This window comes from Lepidochelys olivacea (genome assembly GCF_965140295.1).
Source record: "Lepidochelys olivacea isolate rLepOli2 genome assembly, chromosome: 8".
Lineage (NCBI taxonomy): Eukaryota > Metazoa > Chordata > Testudines > Cheloniidae > Lepidochelys > Lepidochelys olivacea.
The window spans coordinates 25,829,789-25,848,086 of NC_140418.1; positions in this window are offsets into that span (position 1 = coordinate 25,829,789).

Here is an 18,298-nt window from a genome sequence, read left to right on the forward strand (position 1 = left end):
TATCCAAGTGAATATCTGCATCTACAGTAATGCTGTTTGAAGCAGCACTAACTCACACTCCATGCCCACACTATCCTTTCAGTGACAGACATTTTTGAATCCAGTCAGCTAGGGCGAAAAAGGCAGAGGTCAAAACTATTTTTCAGGCTGCAGATTCCCAGGAAACGCATTGCAGTGGGGCCTTACCCCTTACCTCGTCTGTGGCCTCTAAACCCAAGGTGAAGATATGCAGGAATAGGAGAGTACCTCCTCACAGTTTCCTGGCTCCCGTGTGCCCTTTCCATGGGAGGGTAGGTTTAGGCTCATAGACATTTGGCTGTCAGCAAGAAAGATCTGATTCTCAAATAATTTCTTTTAAAATGCAAGTACTTAATTCTGCCCATGTATTCTGGTAAGGAGGTGGAATCTAATTTATTGTTGTATACAACCCATTTTCACAACACATGCATATTCAGCTACTCACAGAATTCTACCCCTTGCCAAGCAGGCACTCCAGAATTTTCATGAAAAAGGCAGTTTTTTGATGTGCTGCTGAATCCTTATAACTTTCAGAAGTACTTTCAGCTCCTGGGCTTCAAGACCATTACCTTCATGCATTACTTTTGCTAGCAAAGAGGATCAAGGTGTGATATTGAGAGCATAACAAGGCTTTGATTTGTCTCTCCAACCTCTTTCACATGCCCTTTGTGGTTCATTGCTGGTCAATGTAAACCTTCACAAAGTTGTTACCTCCTCACCTGAGTCCATTTTGCAATTAAAGTTTGTCATATATAACTTAAGAAATATGGATCAGTTCCAATAATGACACAGTTCACTGCCTGTAGCTGATAAACTCAAAGACCATCAAGCAAAGGTACAGGCTCCTTATTAGACTAGCAGACTCTAAGCCATGAAGCAATATCTACTACCAATTTCCCAGAAAGTTGGGTACCTGTGAGTTCAATAAAAATATGACATTTTTCAGATGTGAGTCATATGAGGAAATTTCTTGACCATTTTGGAAAGCACTGAAGCATTAAAAGCATTTTGCTTTTCAATAGAAGTTTTGTAGCAATTCACTGCCAGTGATGTCATCTCTATGGGCCTTTGTGCAGTGCTGAACTTCATGGCCAACAGATTTGTAAGAGAGGTAGAATGTTGCTAGTTTTCTAAATCTGAAACTTAAAGTTTGAAGAAGACTCCTAGCAGTGTCAGCCCCCAACTTCCATATCTAGTGAGAGCTTTGCTGGCAAACTCCAAAAATAAAACTTACTTGGATGCAGTTCCCTGCCCTGTTCCAATTTAATAAATACTCCTCAGGATATTGAAAGTGAAATTAAATTGATTTCATGGCACTAATCTCTCTACTCCACTGTAGAACAATGGGATTCATGGTTTATGGGAAGATGGGGTGGGAAATGAAACAGAAAAATCTGGCCCCAGGTACAAAATTCATTTCAGTGCTTTATTAAGAACCACCTTCCAAAAATGTATTTGAAAGTTGCTAGACACCATACAGCTACAGATCAAAGCCAGCTCTTGGCTTATCTTGAGTCTCGTGTGTTATGGGGGAGATTTCTAAAAAAAATAGGATTCTCAAAAGGTGATGATGACACTTAGCTTCACACTGAAAAGACTATAAGTCTGTGAAATGGCAGACCGGCAAATATGCCCTCTTCCACTTTCAGTTTGGTTCAGTCCTCTTGGAAAAGGATCTAAGAACAATGATCCATGCAGTCAACACCTCTAGATGGATTGGTGAAGCTGACTGTATGTGAGGACAGGGGGGCTACCAGCTTGTGCACAATGCGGCAGCCCCCTCCTGAACAGGCGGGGACACTGAGCACACCATTCCCAGGTATGGATTCCTCAAATGGCTCTTGATCTGCTCTCTGGCCCATTCAGAACTTTGGTCCTGATTTTCAAAGTAATGAATGGTTAGGCTCCAGCTGTGGCAGGGACAACTCCAGCCATGACCACCACGGCAGCTGTGTTCATCTGAGACAATGTGGCTACAACAAAGCCCAGGATGAAACATGAGCGTGAGCGCTAAAGCATTCTTAGCTGATGGGGTTTAGCTATGTAATGAACTCGCAGAGAAGATTAGACTAAAACAATGTCAGACTGCTTTTAGAAAATGCTGCAAAGGTCTCCTTTTAGACAAAGATCTGCATCTGTAACTTGAAGGATTTAGTGATGTGTGTTTACATAGACAAAGCCTCAGACAGAGAGCGCCCTAGATTCTGGTAAGGGCAAAGAGCATAATCCTCCATAAAGTCCACAGTAGGCTTTGCTATGCAGCTTTTGATTACCTGTGTCATGTTTGGGTTCTCAGGAGATGTGCCCAAAGAGAAACTCCTGTCTTAGGGTTTTGTAAGCGATGGCTGTCATGTTAGAATTGCCACCTTTCTGGTTGCAGAAAACCAAACACCCTTGTCCCACCCCTTCCCTGAGGTTACGCCCCTGCCCTGCCCCTTCTCTGAGGCCCTTCCCCCACTCACTTCATCTGCCCTCCCTCCATCGCTCGCTCTTCCCCACTTTTGCTCACTTGCTCATTTACACTGGGCTGGGGTATAGGAGGGGGTGAGGGCTCCGACTGCAGGTGCAGGCTCTGAGGTGGGGCTGGGCACCAAGGGATTCAGGGTGTGGGAGGGGGCTTCGGGCTAGGGCAGTGGGTTGGGGTGTGGGAGGGAGAGTGGGCTGTGGGAGGGAGTTTGGGTGTGGAAGGGGGCTCAGGGCTGAGACAGAGGATTGGGGTGTGGGAGGCAGTTCAGGGTGTAGTCTCTGGGCGGCGCTGACCTCAGGTGGCTCCCAGAAGCAGCTGGCATGTCCGTCCTGCTCCTAGGTGCAGGGGTGGCCAGGGGGCTCAGCATGCTGCCCGCACCCACAGGCGCTGCCCCCACAGCTCCCCATTGGCCGTGGTTCCTGGCCAATGGGAGCTGAGTAGCCGGCACTTGGGGCGGGGGCAGCGTGTGGAGCCCCCTTGGCCACCCCTGTGCCTAGGAGCCGGAAGGACATGCCAGTTGCTTCCAGGAGCCGTGCGGAGCTGGTCACTATGGCCAACGACTTTTAGCGGCCCAGTCAGCTACGCTGACCAGAGCCACCAGGTTCCCTTTTCGACCAGGCGTTCCAGTCAAAAACCAGACACCTGGCAACCCTAGTCATGTATGCTGTATGCAGAGGATTTTTTTTTTTAAACATAAATTCATACAAAATGTCATTAAAAATACTTTGCATTAACGATGAGATGTTCCTGGCCATACTTTCCCAAGGCATCATTACACTTCACAGAGGGTTGAATTCACTCAGCCAGCTGTGCATAACACCTCTCAGCTGTGCTGTGATCATCCCAAACATTCACTGCCTTTTTGTGTTTTACTGTGTAGGTCCAAGAACAGGTATTTAAATCTTTTGTACTTACTGAGTGAAAACAGAACACACGTCAGATAAGTATACGATGGCAGGTCTGTGCCTGCCCATCAGGTGTACTTAGTTTCAAGCTCTGTCACTCAGTTCTGGCCTAGATTTACATAAGGATGGCTTACATTAACTCTCTGTTATAAATGATCAAAATTCATGCATCTGAGATTGTGAAAAATGTTATATGCAGAAAAGCAATGAATCCAGCATTATTTCACTCCTCCTTCTATGTTTCCAATATTTTTATTATTTGGGGTGTGACAGAGAGTTCGGTATCTGTCTATATTTAATAGCAAAAGAAAATTAGTAAATGATTTATAATGAGAAAATACCTTCTTACCCCTTTGGTCTGGTGTACACACAGTTTTTATACCTAGTATAACTATTCTGCTTATGGTATATGATTTTTTTTTAACTGGAAGTTATACCAGTGCAAACCTGACTGTGAATGTAGCTATATCAGCAGAAGCATACCACTGTAGCTGTACGGGAACAGCAATACCAGCATACGCACTTTTATACCAGTACCGCTGCAGACTGGTGGGGTGGGGAGTTGTTCTACTCTAACTATACCAGTGTTTTTAATACAATGTAGCGTAGTACCAGTGTAGGTAAAACAGTACAACTTCTCTGCATGTGGGCAAGGCCTGAGAACCATTTTGTGTATCGGCACCTCAGAGTGAAATCATGTGCTGTAACATCCATAGCCAAAGACAATGGACATGCAAAGGAGAATTCGATCACTTTGACTTTTGAAAAACAAAGTGACTTTGGAAATGCTGGATTTGAAAATCAGGAACCAGATACTATTTCATTTCCTGTGAAGAATGTGCCTGATCAGTACTTCGAGGAAATGCTTATGTGACCTCAGCCTGACATAAAACCTTTTGAGATAAACAGAATCACTGAATAGGGTCTTGAGAAACAGGGCCAGGCTCAGACACATAGAAAGCAAATGGTGTCTTCATGCTGTTTTAGCAAGCGAGTCGAAGGCAAGTGGATGATGCTTTTTAGCAATGTGATGTATTTTCCTTCCAATATTCAGTAAGAGAGTGCCTTATCTACTTTATTGTAGGAGGGGTTTCATCTAAATACCTCCTGCTGATTGTTTCTTGATTTACTATAGTTCTCCTTCTGTTTTAAGAAGCGGATGGGAGTCTTAGGATCTTTTTTTTTTTAAAGCATCTAAGTAATTTAGGGTATTCTGCACTAGAGCTGGAAGTGTAATTTCCAGCTGGTAGAGGTACCCAGGCTAGCTCTAACTTAGCTAATATGCTAAAAGTAGAAGAGTAACTGCCACCATGAGCAGAGGGAAGGACTAGACCCTCTAAGTGCGATCCAGCCTGTGACTTTAGGTACATACTCAGGTCACTAGCCCCTCCCCCCACTCAAGAACTTCTTTTTATAGCTCTCTAGCATGGGCATGTCTACCTGAGTTGGGCATTATACCTCCAGCTCCAGTGAAGACATACTCTTAGGAGCTTAAATCCCATTTTCAAGTGACATAAGGACTTAGGAGCCTAAGTGTTACTCAAAGTCAATGGGATTTAGGCTTCTAAGTCACTCAGATGCTTTTAAAATCTTTACCCTTACACTGATTTAAGTAATTTCTCATAGTCTGTCCCAAAGAGAGCAAAACTCCCTCATTCTCCAGGAAATGCAGAGAAGGATAAAGTGTGGCTGGAATCTTACATGCCTCAGTCAACAAGGCATGGATGAAGCTGTCCTTTCCCATCAGGTGTTTTGTAAGAGTCCATGGTCAGGTGAACACAAGGGAGGACAGCCTGAGGATGGACAGAGAAGCAAGCTGCAGAAGGTGCTGGTAATGTGAGGTCCTCAGTACATATTTTAAAGGTCTGTCTCCTGTTGGGCCTCAACAGCTAAGGAGTTATGGATCTATGGATGTTCCAAACTAGCATCCTACCAAATTTAAGTATTATTTACTAATCACTGAAAACAAATCAGGGCCAGATTAAAATCCAGCTCCCTGCACCATTTATGCCATTCTAGAAATTAATTGCTCTAGTTATTGATGGAAGAGTAGGCCTAGAACAGGAATTGGCAACCTTTGGCACGCAGCCCACCAGGGTAAGCCCCCTGCGGGCCGGACCAGTTTGTTTACCTGCCACGTCCGCAGGTTAGGCCAATCGCAGCTCCCACTGGCCGCAGTTTGCCATTCCAGGCCAATGGGGGCTGCGGGAAGCGGCAGCCAGCACATCCCTCAGCCTACACTGCTTCCCGCAGCCCCCATTGGTCTGGAGCGGTGAACTGCGGCCAGTGGGAACTGTGATCGGCCGAACCTGTGGACGCAGCAGGTAAACAAACCAGCCCGGCCCGCCGGGGGCTTACCTGGCAGGCCGCAGGCCAAATGTTGCCGATCCCTGGCCTAGAAGAAGCAAATAGGATTCTTGCTATCTTGCCTATTGTCAGCTAAAGATCCAGTTGGAGAAAAGACCCACTATTCTGTTTTACAATTTGCTATAATTATCTCAAGTCCAGATGTTTATATTATTATTTATTTGTATTATCATAGCTCCTAGGAGCCCTCAGTCACGGACCAGCTCCTGCTGTTAGGAGCTGTACAAACAGAATAAAATGGCTGTCCCTGCCCAAACAGCTTACAATCTAAGTATAAGACAAGAGACAGTAGATGGATACAGATAGACATATAGGAGAGTAGAAGGAAACAATGAGACAATATTAGTCAGTAGGATCAGCTCTGGTATTAGCATACCAGCTGCCTAACAATTTTTGAGTTTTTGTAGGCATTACAGCAAAGGCTGTGATTTTTTTTTTACTGGGTGTATTTTTTATTTAGGCCCTGTCTTGGATGAACGTGTTCAGTTGACAGTCAACTGCTACAACATACACATGCATTTGAACCACTAGGAATTTGAATGTAACAGGAGTTGAGATCAGAGCCATAATAGGATGGCACTATGCAGCCTGGTACTACGTCTACTGTTTTTGATGAGATTTTGGAGTTGAAAGATAGAGGAAATGATAGGTTTAACACTCTTGAGGGACACTGAATTGTAGCCTTGGGCTGAGGAACTTGTGGCTTTTCAGCATTGTGTTTACTTTGCAACTTACATTTGCCTAAATTTGCTTTTAATGAAAACCTTGGAGAAAAGAAATCTGCCTGAGTTGGCTTCTTTATAACCCAAAGAAGGGCTCTGGAGGAGTATTTGGTGGTCTTATGACAATAAATCCCAAAATAATTACTGCTGTATAAGGCTTCAGGTGATTTGTCAGCATCAGAAATTGTACTCAGGAACTGTGAAAAGAGAAAGCATGTAGCTCCAGGACTTAGGTTTTATATTTCAATGATGTGTTAGACCCCAATCCTGCAAAGATTTATGCACGTGCTTAACCTTACATTGATTTCAGTGAGATTACTCACTGTGCATACAGTTAAACATGTGCATACATTTTTGTCTCATCAGAACATGAGAGTTTCTTGAGTGGAGCAAAACCATCAGTATTAGTCCTGATTCTCCTCTCAGATTGGGTTTTAATAGGGTAGTTCTATGGGACTAAGTAGGGTTTATCCCGGTTTACATTGGTATAAAAGAGGAGGAGGAGTTTCCGTATCTTTGCACTGTAGTGTAAGGGAAGCTGGTAGCAACCTCACCTGATATAACAAAGGTAAGTGAGTCTGTTAAGGGAATCTAGGCTGTGGGCTGATCAATTCTGCAATAGGAGCTCTAAGAGCAGCCTGTTGAGAAGGCTTGAGCTGCACTTCACATTACGGTTAATTTCTTTGTTAATGAAACCAGTTGTGGGAAGGGGTGAGTTCTTGACTGTACTTAGTGTGTGGGCTTTGTTATAGAGCAGCCTGGGAAAGGCCGGTGCTCACACAGGCTTTAAAAAAACCACTGGGGTGAGGAAGCAGGGGATACAGTGAGGGGGAAGTGATCTACCAATCTCCAAAGCACAGACCTTTACCATTTCAGATAAGAAGTAACTCATTTAACCAGTTGGTGGTAATAGTAGACACTTATCCCTTCATGTTTGTCAGTCACTACAGGAGAACAAAGACACCCTGGGTCTTGGTGCTACACATTTCCTCAGTCTGGAGGAGCTCATCCTGATTCTCTGAGGTCTGCAGCAGTTTAAACCCCTGTACAGATCACCATTAGAAAGCCTCTCCCAACCCCCCTATTTAGCTCATCAAAGAGAAATTTGAATTGCTGTGGACCTGATGTGTCACGCTGTCTGGAGTGACTCACAACTGTGAGTGCCTACCTCAGGGCAGACTGTCCAAACAAGGCAGACACCCCAAACTGCTGGTGTGTTCTACAGTTAGATGTTATGAAGCCAGTAACATTATGAACTCCTGCATCACTATATCAGTCTTACCATGGAGTCACAGACAGTCCCCATAGACTCTCCAGTCTATCTCACCACCCAGACAAACTGGACTTCATGACAAATGGTCACTTACACCAAGAATCACACCATATTCAGGTTGCTTCCAGTCCCAAGAGACCAGTCACTCTCCCAGATCATTTGGTACCCTAGATCTTACACCAAAGACAATGCCAGTAGCTAGTCTTATAATAAACTATCTAAAGATTTATTAGCTGGGAAAAAGGAATAAGAGAATTATTTATAGGTTAAAACAAGTAAACATTTACAAACAAATGAGTTACCACCCAAAGCCTATGAGGGACAGGGTTGTAGTTATAGATAATCTTGATGGTCCCTCCTGAGTCTGAGTCAATTCAGAGTGTCTCTCAGTGTAACCCCCGGGAATCTCTGGATTCAGTTTCGTGTTTCTAGCCCTCTCAGAGTTCAAACAGCTCAGAGATGGAAAACTTTCCTGTGACTTTGTTTGATTTCCTTCATTCAGCTTCCAAGTCTACAGGACGAGCTTCTTTGCACATAGCATTTCCCAGGTACAATAGGGCCATTAACCAACCCTTTGTATTGCTATGTTCCTTGATGGCCCATCTGATTTTGATAGTCCTTCTGGATGGGTGAAGGGGGATGATTCCCATGTCTGGACTCATAAGTTCAGAACAAATGTTTCCAAATATTTCCAAAGTTATAAAGCAAAACTTACATATTTTCTTACAGCATGGAATACAGACATTACAAGTGAGATTAATGAATGCAGAAACTTACAAGCATTTCACAGAGTCTAAACTCTAAATACATTATAAAACTAATACCTATTTTGAGCAAAACTAACATACTGGTCTGGTCTCCAGCTTTGAGTCGGTCAGTTCTTAGCTGCTACCTGCAGCCTGGGTAAGAGCTGGCATCAGTGTCACGCACAGAAGCTGGCTAAGTAGGTTTTTCTTTCCTTCTTGTGGCTGATCCATGTAAAAAGATAAGCTTCTACTACTGCTATCAGTACAGGGGATTTCTCTTTCAGCCAAACAAATGAGACCTGTACTTTGAAGCTGGAGGTCCCAAGTTCAGTTTCTGCTGTTGACTCAACCACGTGATTATTTTGTACTCTGTTGTTGTTTTTGGAGCCAACTGATACAGGGCCTCATTTTCAGAGGTGCTGAATATAATCTAACAGGGACTTTAGTGGATGTTGAGAACGATCAGCACCGCTGAAAGCCAGGCCAGTAGTTTTCAAAAGTCCTGAATTAGGGAGTTCAGTCAGAAAAGGAAAAAAGCCTATTAGAAACCAAGGAAAAGCAGAAGCTAAAAAGGAGAGTTGGGTTCTGTTATCAGTGGTAGCCACTTAGTACTGCGGAGGTATGAGTGCCGCAAAAGTGGTGCAACTCACTCTCAAGGGAATGGAGGTTGACTCATTAGTATTGGGCTTGCATTGGTCAGCTCAGCAGCAAGACCCCAACACTTTCTCTTTAGCTGGGCAGATAATGACCATGACACTGGTCTACTGAGGTGGTGATGGGGAAAGGGGAAAATGGGATCTTTCTTAGAGATATGGACATGCTCAGTGGAGAGGGGAGAGTGAAAAGAGCCAAGGAAATCAAGAAAGAAGTGAGAGGTAATTTAAATCTATAAGCAGCAAACAGCCAGGGAGAAGTCATTGGGGAAAGATGAAGATGGATGATGCTGATGTTGCCAAAAGCCAGAATGAATGAATGTGTTTGGCCCATTATTCAAGAGACAGGCTGAAGAAAGTCAAAGTCTGGGAACCAAATTGAGTGAGATGTTAAAAGGTTTTATGATTATGCTGGGGCAGACAGGCAATTAGAACTATTAAAAGCTGAAAAGGTACAAAGTTGAGATGAATGACAAATTTCACTGTTCTAATGGGAATAGAAAAGGAAATGTTCTGGGTAGCACATGCTCTGTGAAGCCAGAGGTAGGCAAGACAGAGGTAGGGTTGGTGGAGCAAGGACAGAAAAAAAAAATTGAAAAGGGGTCCCAATATGGAGGCATCTTTTATTTTGTCCATGCTCAATTTCATGGATAGAGAAGAAGTGGGGGATCTATCTACATAAGTGCAAAAAGCGCTCTCTTGCCTTTGATCAAAGTTAAGGAATGAAAGTCCTATCAATAATTCATATAAATAGTAAATTAACAGTCCTACAATTGCTACATGCAAAGAATAGGTAATATGTGCACAGTCAAAGGTGGCAGTAGAAGCAAGAGCTGGAGCTTCCCTTAGGCAGCTAAATTCTCAAATTGTAGTCAACAGGTATTGTGCAGAGCTGCCTGTGCCACAGGGGTGGAACAGTGGCTTCAGGCAGTGATGCTTCCTGCTAATTGTAACCCAGTCCAACTCTTTCTGAGCTACAGGTTGGTTTTTATTTTTTGACCAACTAAACTAAAAAGCAAAAAGGAACCACTTCTCTGCATGGCTGGTCTGTGTCTTTCAACCACAAGCAAATATTTGAACAACAATGACACATGGGTACAAGAGACTCAAAGGAGAAGAAAACCAAATGGACTAGATATACGCAACCCTGCCTCAGCACGGAGGATGGACTAGTTGACCTCTTTCAGGTCCCTTCTAGGCCTACATTTCAATGATTCTAAAGTGACCTGGTGAGATTAGAGGAAATATTTGGCACCAGTAAACAAAGTCCTACACCGTGGAAAAAGAAATAAACAGCATAGGCACAGAAGAGGCTGCACAAAACCAAGCACCCATCACATGAAGATGCGTAATATTCATTTTATCTCCTTAATGTTATCTCAGTGTTGCTTTTCTTGCAACTAAGCACTACAAGATAGAGGAAAACTCTACCTTAAGGAGATCTTCGATAATACCAAGACATAAGGCAACATTCAATAAATTGTATATCTTCCTTTTAGAATGGAATTTCAAGGGCGTTGGGAGCCAGGCATTGAGCAGAAGAGGCATACGTTTCCTATGTGCCTGTAACCACTAACCGTCTAGGTGGAACTTATTTAGAGGGGTCTGTGTACTTCATGAGGGGTGGGATTACCTGAGAGATGGCTTTCCAAGACATGAAGGAAAGTTTCAAAAGCATGAATCTTGAAGGAGATATTCAAAGCTGCAAAGGAGAGTTATGCACCCAACACCCAGATGTCAATGGGAGCTGTAAGCCTAATACCTCTTTGTACCTTTGAAAATCTCCCCCCTTGTTAATGGCTTCATCTGTTCATTAGAAACAGGATAATCAATCAGTGGTGGGTTTTTACATGGTGCCCTCATTCTCCGGAGGCTTGGGGGGCTGTCAGGGGACAAGGAGCAAGGGGAGTTGGATGGATCGGAGGTTCTGAGGGGGGCAGCTGGGGTGGGAAGTGGGGGGGGGGCGGATAGGGGGCGGGGATCAGGCTGTAGGGGGAGGCACAGCCTTCCTTACCCGGCCCTCCATACAGTTTCGGAACCTGATGTGGCCCTCAGGCCAAAAAGTTTACCCACCCCTGGACTACCGTACTCAAAAGTCCACCCTCCTTGCTGGTCCCCAAATGGACTCGGAGAGAAACTGGTAGGCCTGGTGCCCTGTGTGGATCCCTCTGAATTCAGTGAATTTGGAAGGCTTTACTGCCTGAGCCCTCTGCTGTAATTGGGGCAGGCTGCTTTCAGTTCTTAGTAATTTATTTTTGATTTTTACTGACAATTTACTAAGGGACAAAGAAAAGCACCAGGCACTGGAGGGCATCTAATAGCAGAATGACTAAGGAAGATTGAGAACACTGCACACTCATAAATCTGATCTCAGCTGTGGAAAATACCTGGAGAGCAATTATGCACACACAACATTTAAATATATGTAATTGCTTAAGGGGGAGTCAGTGCGGAAAGGAAGATTAGGCCAGATAAATGTGCTTAGTTTCTTGAAGTAGACAGGACAGAGAGAGTAGATATAATTTATCTGGATTACCAGGGGAAGGGGGGAATATCTCTTAATACAGGCCACCCAAAATAAATATGGGTTACAAAGAGATTAATGGAAGTAGAGACAAGAGAACACAATATAACAATAGCATTACCAACATGCCTGATATGAATTGTGGAAAATGATTAAAGGGACCTGGACCAAACCCACCAACAAACAAAGCCACGTTTGGGCCAAAGGAGTTATTCTGATTTACATCAGCTGAGCATCTGTTACCATATGCCTTACTAACACCACCGTGAAGTCATGTTCTCCTTTTCACAGGATATAAGTAACTTCAGTATTGTCCTATTACTCCAGTCACTAGCCAAACCACACACACACACACATACATACACACAGGCATATGAGTAGTCCTATTTAAGTAAATGGCCTACACAAATGCATAAGGTTAAGCATATGCATAAGTGGTTCTGGGTCATACCCTACTTATCATTGTTATTAATTTTTATTATTATGGTATTTATTGGTAGCATGGTAGCATGTAGGACCCCAGTCGTGGACCATGACCCCATTGTGCTAGGAACTGTACAAACACAAAACGTGGTCCCCACCTTAAAGAGTTTACTGACCTAAGCGCAAGCAATGCTGTCTCCATCATAAAGCAAACTAATTTGGCTTCAGTAGGAACTACTGTGGAGGGAGAGAATGATCACGACACTGACATACTTCTGCAAACTTGATTTCCTTTTGCACTACATGGTTTGTTTCCTACCTGAATATCTCCCAGCTGAGATAGGGAAATTAAACTGGTTTGATTAACTTCTTGAATATAGACAGTCTCATTTTCTAGTTCTCACGCACTAACAGTGCTGTTTGATTTGGGCTTCCAGCATTGCAAGGGAATGTTTAAATAACACAAACACCACCTGCTTTTTCTTATATGTAATTTCAATTTAATAAACGAAATTTCTATTTGAACTGGATTTTTAGAGCTCTGTCCCCACATATATCTGCCTTTCTTTTTTCTATAGATTAGTCCCTGCATTTGTGGCCTAATCTGCTAGACAATATCCCCTTAAATTCCTGTGACATTTCAATGCAGCAGATAGTACTTGAAGTGTAGTGGGTTAAGGTAATCAGAATGCTGCAACCTTACCATGTTTTTTCTTTAAACCAATAACTTTTATTTCCCCATTATAAACACTATGCTCCCTTAGCCATCAGGGGGCACCAGCATCTTCCACAAGCAAAAAAAAAAAAGCAAAACAACAAAGCACGAAACTAAAGATAGTAGGGTTGCCAGGCATCCAGCTTTTGACCAGAACACCCAGTCGAAAAGGGACCTGGGGGCTCTGGTTGGCACCGCTGACCGGGATGTTAAAAGTCCCATCGGTGGTGCAGTGGGGCCAGGGGCCCTAGCTCTGTGCCCCTCCCAGAAGCAGCCACCAGGGACTGGGAGACTTCGCACGCTGCCCCCGCCCCAAGTATTGGCTCTGTAGCTCTCATTGGCCGGAAACTGCAACCAATGGGAACTGCGGGGGTGGCACCTGCGGGCGTGAAGACACCGCACAGAGCTGCCTGGCCACCCATGTACCTAGAGGCCACAGAGACCTGGTGGCCACTTTCTTGGAGCTGCAGTAAGCACCACTGGGACCCCACACCCCCCCCTGCACCCAAACCCTGGCCAAGCCCAGAGCTCCCTCCTGCACCCCAAAGACCTCATCTCCGGCCCCACCTCCAGCCAGAGCCCTCATACCCCCCGCACCCCAACACTATGCCCCAGCCCAGAGCCCTCTCATGCACCTCAAACCCCTCATCCCCGGCCCGACCCGACCCCAGAGCCCACACCCCCAGCTGGAACCCTCAAAACCGCCCCCCCCCACTGTTCCAGCCCAGTGAAAGTGAGAGAGGCTGTGGAAGAGTGAGCGACAGAGGGAGGGGGGTGGAACGAGTGGGGGGGAGCCTCAGACTAGGGGCAGGGCATAGGCAGGGCATCGGAGAAGGGGCAGGCCATGGGGTGGGGCAAGGGTGTTCAGTTTTGTGGGATTAGAAAGTTGGTAACCCTAAAAGATAGAGCAAAAAAACCTTGGATTTGCACCTTCTGTTCCGTTCTAATGGAAGGCAGCAGTGCAGCACTTCTGCCACCAGGTGGGGCTGTGTGTATTTATAAATGAGCTGCACTCCTCACCCTCCCAGACTCAGTCACAGGATTCAAAATGGCAGCAGTGAGCAGTGGGGAGGTTCTGCCAGGTGTTCAGTGCCTCTTCACCCAGGAGGATACTGGAGCCTGCAGGAACCGGCTTTTCATTCCTTTGCACTGTGCGTGGAGTAGTGCAGTGCTGCAGGAGCCAGGAACTCAGCAACAGGTTTTTCCCCTTTACTTCTTTATGCAGCTGGGGTCACATACAGTTGCAGTCCCTTCCTGGGTTAACCTTTCCAAGGGTTTTCTCTCCCCTTCCCCACCCCTATGACTTCTCCTCCTCCATGGTAAATTGCTTTAGCATGGGGAAAGAGGGCTCCAAACATTGAAATAGAAGGTAGTTTAAAAACCCTATACTTACAACTAAAAGCCATGAGGGCTCTTATTAATCCTTTTCTTACCCATGACTATTTCTGATTTCCAGTGGCACCTCAGATTTAATGACCATTTGACTTTGGAGGAGTAAAGTTTAAAATCTAGACATACTCACTTTTGTCCTGGGTTCACTTCCATGACTCCCAGGTCACGGGAATTCCTGCAATGCTCTGCTTATGTGTTTCTAAGTGCCTGTAATGCCCTCTTCATGATAAGAATGTGAATCTTTTAGTCAGTCTCAAACACTATGACCTTTTCTGTACCCGGTCAGCCACCACTCCAGGGATCCATAGGCCAGAGTCACTATTCCCCTAGCGTCTCTTTGCCATGGGGGCTGAGCTGGCGCCGCAGGTGCAAAGGCATTCGGGAGTGGGCTGGGAGTAGCTTGGAGGAGTGTGGGTAGGAGGGGGATGTAGCTAGGGAGAACCTGAACCCTGTGGTTTGCTGTAGAGGCGCTAGTGTTACAGGGGCACGAGTTAGACCAGCCTCAACAGCCGCTCCAGTCTGCACTGAACTCCTGCAGTCTCTGAGTCGGGAGACACATCAACCTCCCATCTCTCTCTGTCTCTGCACTGGGATGAATCTGGGCTCAAGCATTTACAATATCAATACAATACACGTGCCATGCTCCAATTCACCCTTGTCAGTTGTATTAAATAGAAGGAAGGCATAAAGAATGAACAAACCGACAAGCTGTGTCTGTCCCATATTCCCTTTTACAGCAACTCACATGACATTTGCTTAAAGTTAAGTTTTTTTATAGTAAATAAGGCATTTGTTTGGTGTTTATACAGTGCCAGGTATGGTGGGGCTATGGTCTGAGATGGGGATCATAGGCACCATGAACATCCAAATAAATAATAATAATATTTATGGAAATGCCTGAGTTTTCAAAATCGAAATTTTGCTGCTTCCTATCAATTCTAGGGTGTTACTCTTTATTTGTGCCACCAGGGGCCAGTGTTGCCTCATAACAAGCTGTTCTGTTCTCTCAGCCACTCCAGAACAGATGGCACATTTGTTAGATTTCATTGAGTGTATATTTTGTTTATGGAATCGCAAGAGAATTTCATGTTTGCAGGTAGAACCAGACAGATAGTTAAAAATTTATATTGTATATTATTTCTCTGTGTATATATATTGTTGGAAGTGGCAGAGTAGCCAATTTATCTTCATTTCCTGGCTTGATAGACACATGCTAACAATCTGAGTAGAACGTTCATCTCCCCTTTGATACTATGCTTATGGAATAGGTAGTGGTTAGTGGGAAATGTCACCAAGATAATATATATAAGCTTGATACCATTTAATAAGTCCTGTCATTCATATCTCAGGTTCTTGCAGCATTGAATCTGGATATGCATTATTTAGCTGTGAAGCAGAAATCCAGGAGACTTATAATAATCCATATGCCTTTTACAAAAACTATACTCTGGCCTTGGGAGCTAGCGTGGCCCAGTAGGTGGGCACGGGCCTGGGAGTCAGAAGACCTGGGTTCTATTCTTGGCACTCCATATTCAGTGACCTTGAGCAAGTCACTTCATGTCTCTGTTTTGCCATCATTAAAAGGGGAAGAGTGATATTTAGCTTTCTTTGTAAAGTGCTTTGAGATCAGTGGCTGGAAAGTACTACATCAGAGATAGGGTTTATCATATATTTGAACTATTAAGACACATTACTAATCTGTCTCAATTTACTCAGCTGTAAATTGGATGTAAGCATCTATCTCATTTGGGAAGTGGCAATTTAACAGGTCACAGAATGAATCAATATACAAGCTAGGAAGAGAGCCCAGGAGTTCTACCATTCTGCCTCTTTTACATATTAGCAAAATGTTAGTGTTACATTTTAATTTGCTACTTCAGATTGCATGAAGGTTAAGAAGAAATGCACCTAATCATAAAATGCCCTTTTGACCCTGTGTCTTTGACCCTGACATATTTGCTTGCATCTGGAATCAAATCCCAGCAGTTTTGCTTGGTTCAGTAAAAGGAGAGTTTGCAGGGACCGACAGGAAATCCATTCCTTCTCGTCAGATTTATCACAAAAATGCCTAAAGCAAACAGCAAAGTAAGTTTGCTTTAGTGGAGGCAAACTCACACCTTTGCTCTTTCAAAGACCCTGTTTACAAGTAAAGCCATGGCTCACTTTGGCTTTTTTCTCAAGCTACCGATCTATAGGTGTTGCCCGAAGGCCCTTGCAAAGGAAAAGTCAGGAGATATCCTGCTGCTGTCTTGGTCTAACAGAAGCACTTGATGTTCTGAATATAGAATTGTTGTGTTTAAACAATCTCAGAGTCTGGCAAGCTGAAACTGAAATGATGGCACATGTGCACTAGTGCTAACAAACTCTGATTTATGCACACAGGATAACGCCCAACTACAGTTATCAAGTGCAATACGAATCTTGCCAGTGTAAAATGCATCCCCAATAAGTCTGTTATTGGGTTATATAGTAAAAAAGACTTCAGAAGGGTCGGTTGAACTGACTCTTACCTTACCTTATCTTATTCTAAGGCTCCATATACACTTGGAATAGAGTTGCATGTGAAAAATGTTAAACAGGGTTTAAACTGAGCTCCCAAGTAGTTCTGCAGGCTGACAATTAGGGTTGCTAACTGTATAATTGCACAAATCCAAACACCCTTGCCTCACCCCTTTTCCGAGTCCCTGCCCCCCGCTCACTCCATCACTCGCTCTCCCCCCCGCTCGCTCACTTTCACCAGCCTGGGGCAGCATGTTGGGGTGCAAGAGAGAGTGCAGGCTCTGGGAGGGAGTTTGGGTGTGAGGCCTACCTCAGGTGGCTCCTAAAAGCAACCAGCACATCCCTGTGGCAGCTTTTAGGCTGGGGGTGGGGACCAGGGCATCTCTGTGCACTGCCCCTGGCTGCAGGCACGGCATTTGCAGCTCCCATTGCCCGCAGTTCCCGGCCAATGGAAGCTGCGGAGTTGGCGCTCAGGGCAGGGGCAGCGTGTGGAAACCTCCTGCTCCGCCCCAGGGGCCGCAGGGACATGCTGGTCGCTTCTGGGAGCGGCGTGGAGCAAGGGTAGGTAGGGAGCCTGCTTTAGCCCTGTTGAGCCACTGGACTTTTAGCACCTAAAATCTCCAGATTTGGCTTCATTAGCCACCAAAAGATAGAGCTAAAGAACCAGGAGATTCCGGGAGACTCCAGGCGGAACCGGAAGGGTTGGCAACCCTATCAATAACCATTTAGAAGCTGTTTAACTTCCCCTCCACCCATCAAAACAACCCTACAGAGCCAAGGTTGGCCCTTATTTTTTGAAAGTTTTCCTGACACAGTTTGGTGCTGTGCTTACCTGCTGAGTAACATGTATTACAGATGATGGATAAATAGGAGCCATGCTTGGACTGCTTTTTAACACAGCACCATAGCCCTGTTCTTGATGTAGCTGAGGTGTAAGGATTTAAATTTCAAAGTGCCAGGGTCCATTGAAATGAGTATCTATTAGAAAGTATGTGAAATATCTAGAGAGCAGCAAACGGTGGACTTGCTGAGATGCAACTAAGCTTTTCCAAAACCCAGTGATCTTGTACGCTTAAAATAATCTCCCATGCCTTTTTGTTTTTTTAAGAATAAATTTTTAGGTATGTTCTGAGACTACACATTATCTATACACACAACTTTTCCTGCATCATTTTCTGCAGCGCTGAGACACTTCTCTTATACTTTGCAAGATTATGTGCAATTTCTGAGACTGCTGCTGGGTCTCAGACGCACAACTCATTGGCAAATGTTTGGCTGATGCCTCAAGGAGCAACTGATACTAACTCAGATGAGCATAGCATCTATTGGTTAATTCTCTCATTCAAATTAAAGAAACTAATTCTCTCATTCAACTCATTCAAGTTCTTTCCATCTTTAAGTTAGATCTAGCTCCACTCCTCACCCCCATCAACCCACATTCTAGGGTTGTTCTTGGATTATATATCTAAGGCCTGCTTCACCCATGCATTACTTCAATCGTAATTCAGTGTAATTTACACCTGTGTAATTCTGTTGAAATTAGTGAAGTTACACAGATGTAAAACTGGAGTGAAGTAGGGGTGAATGAAGCCCC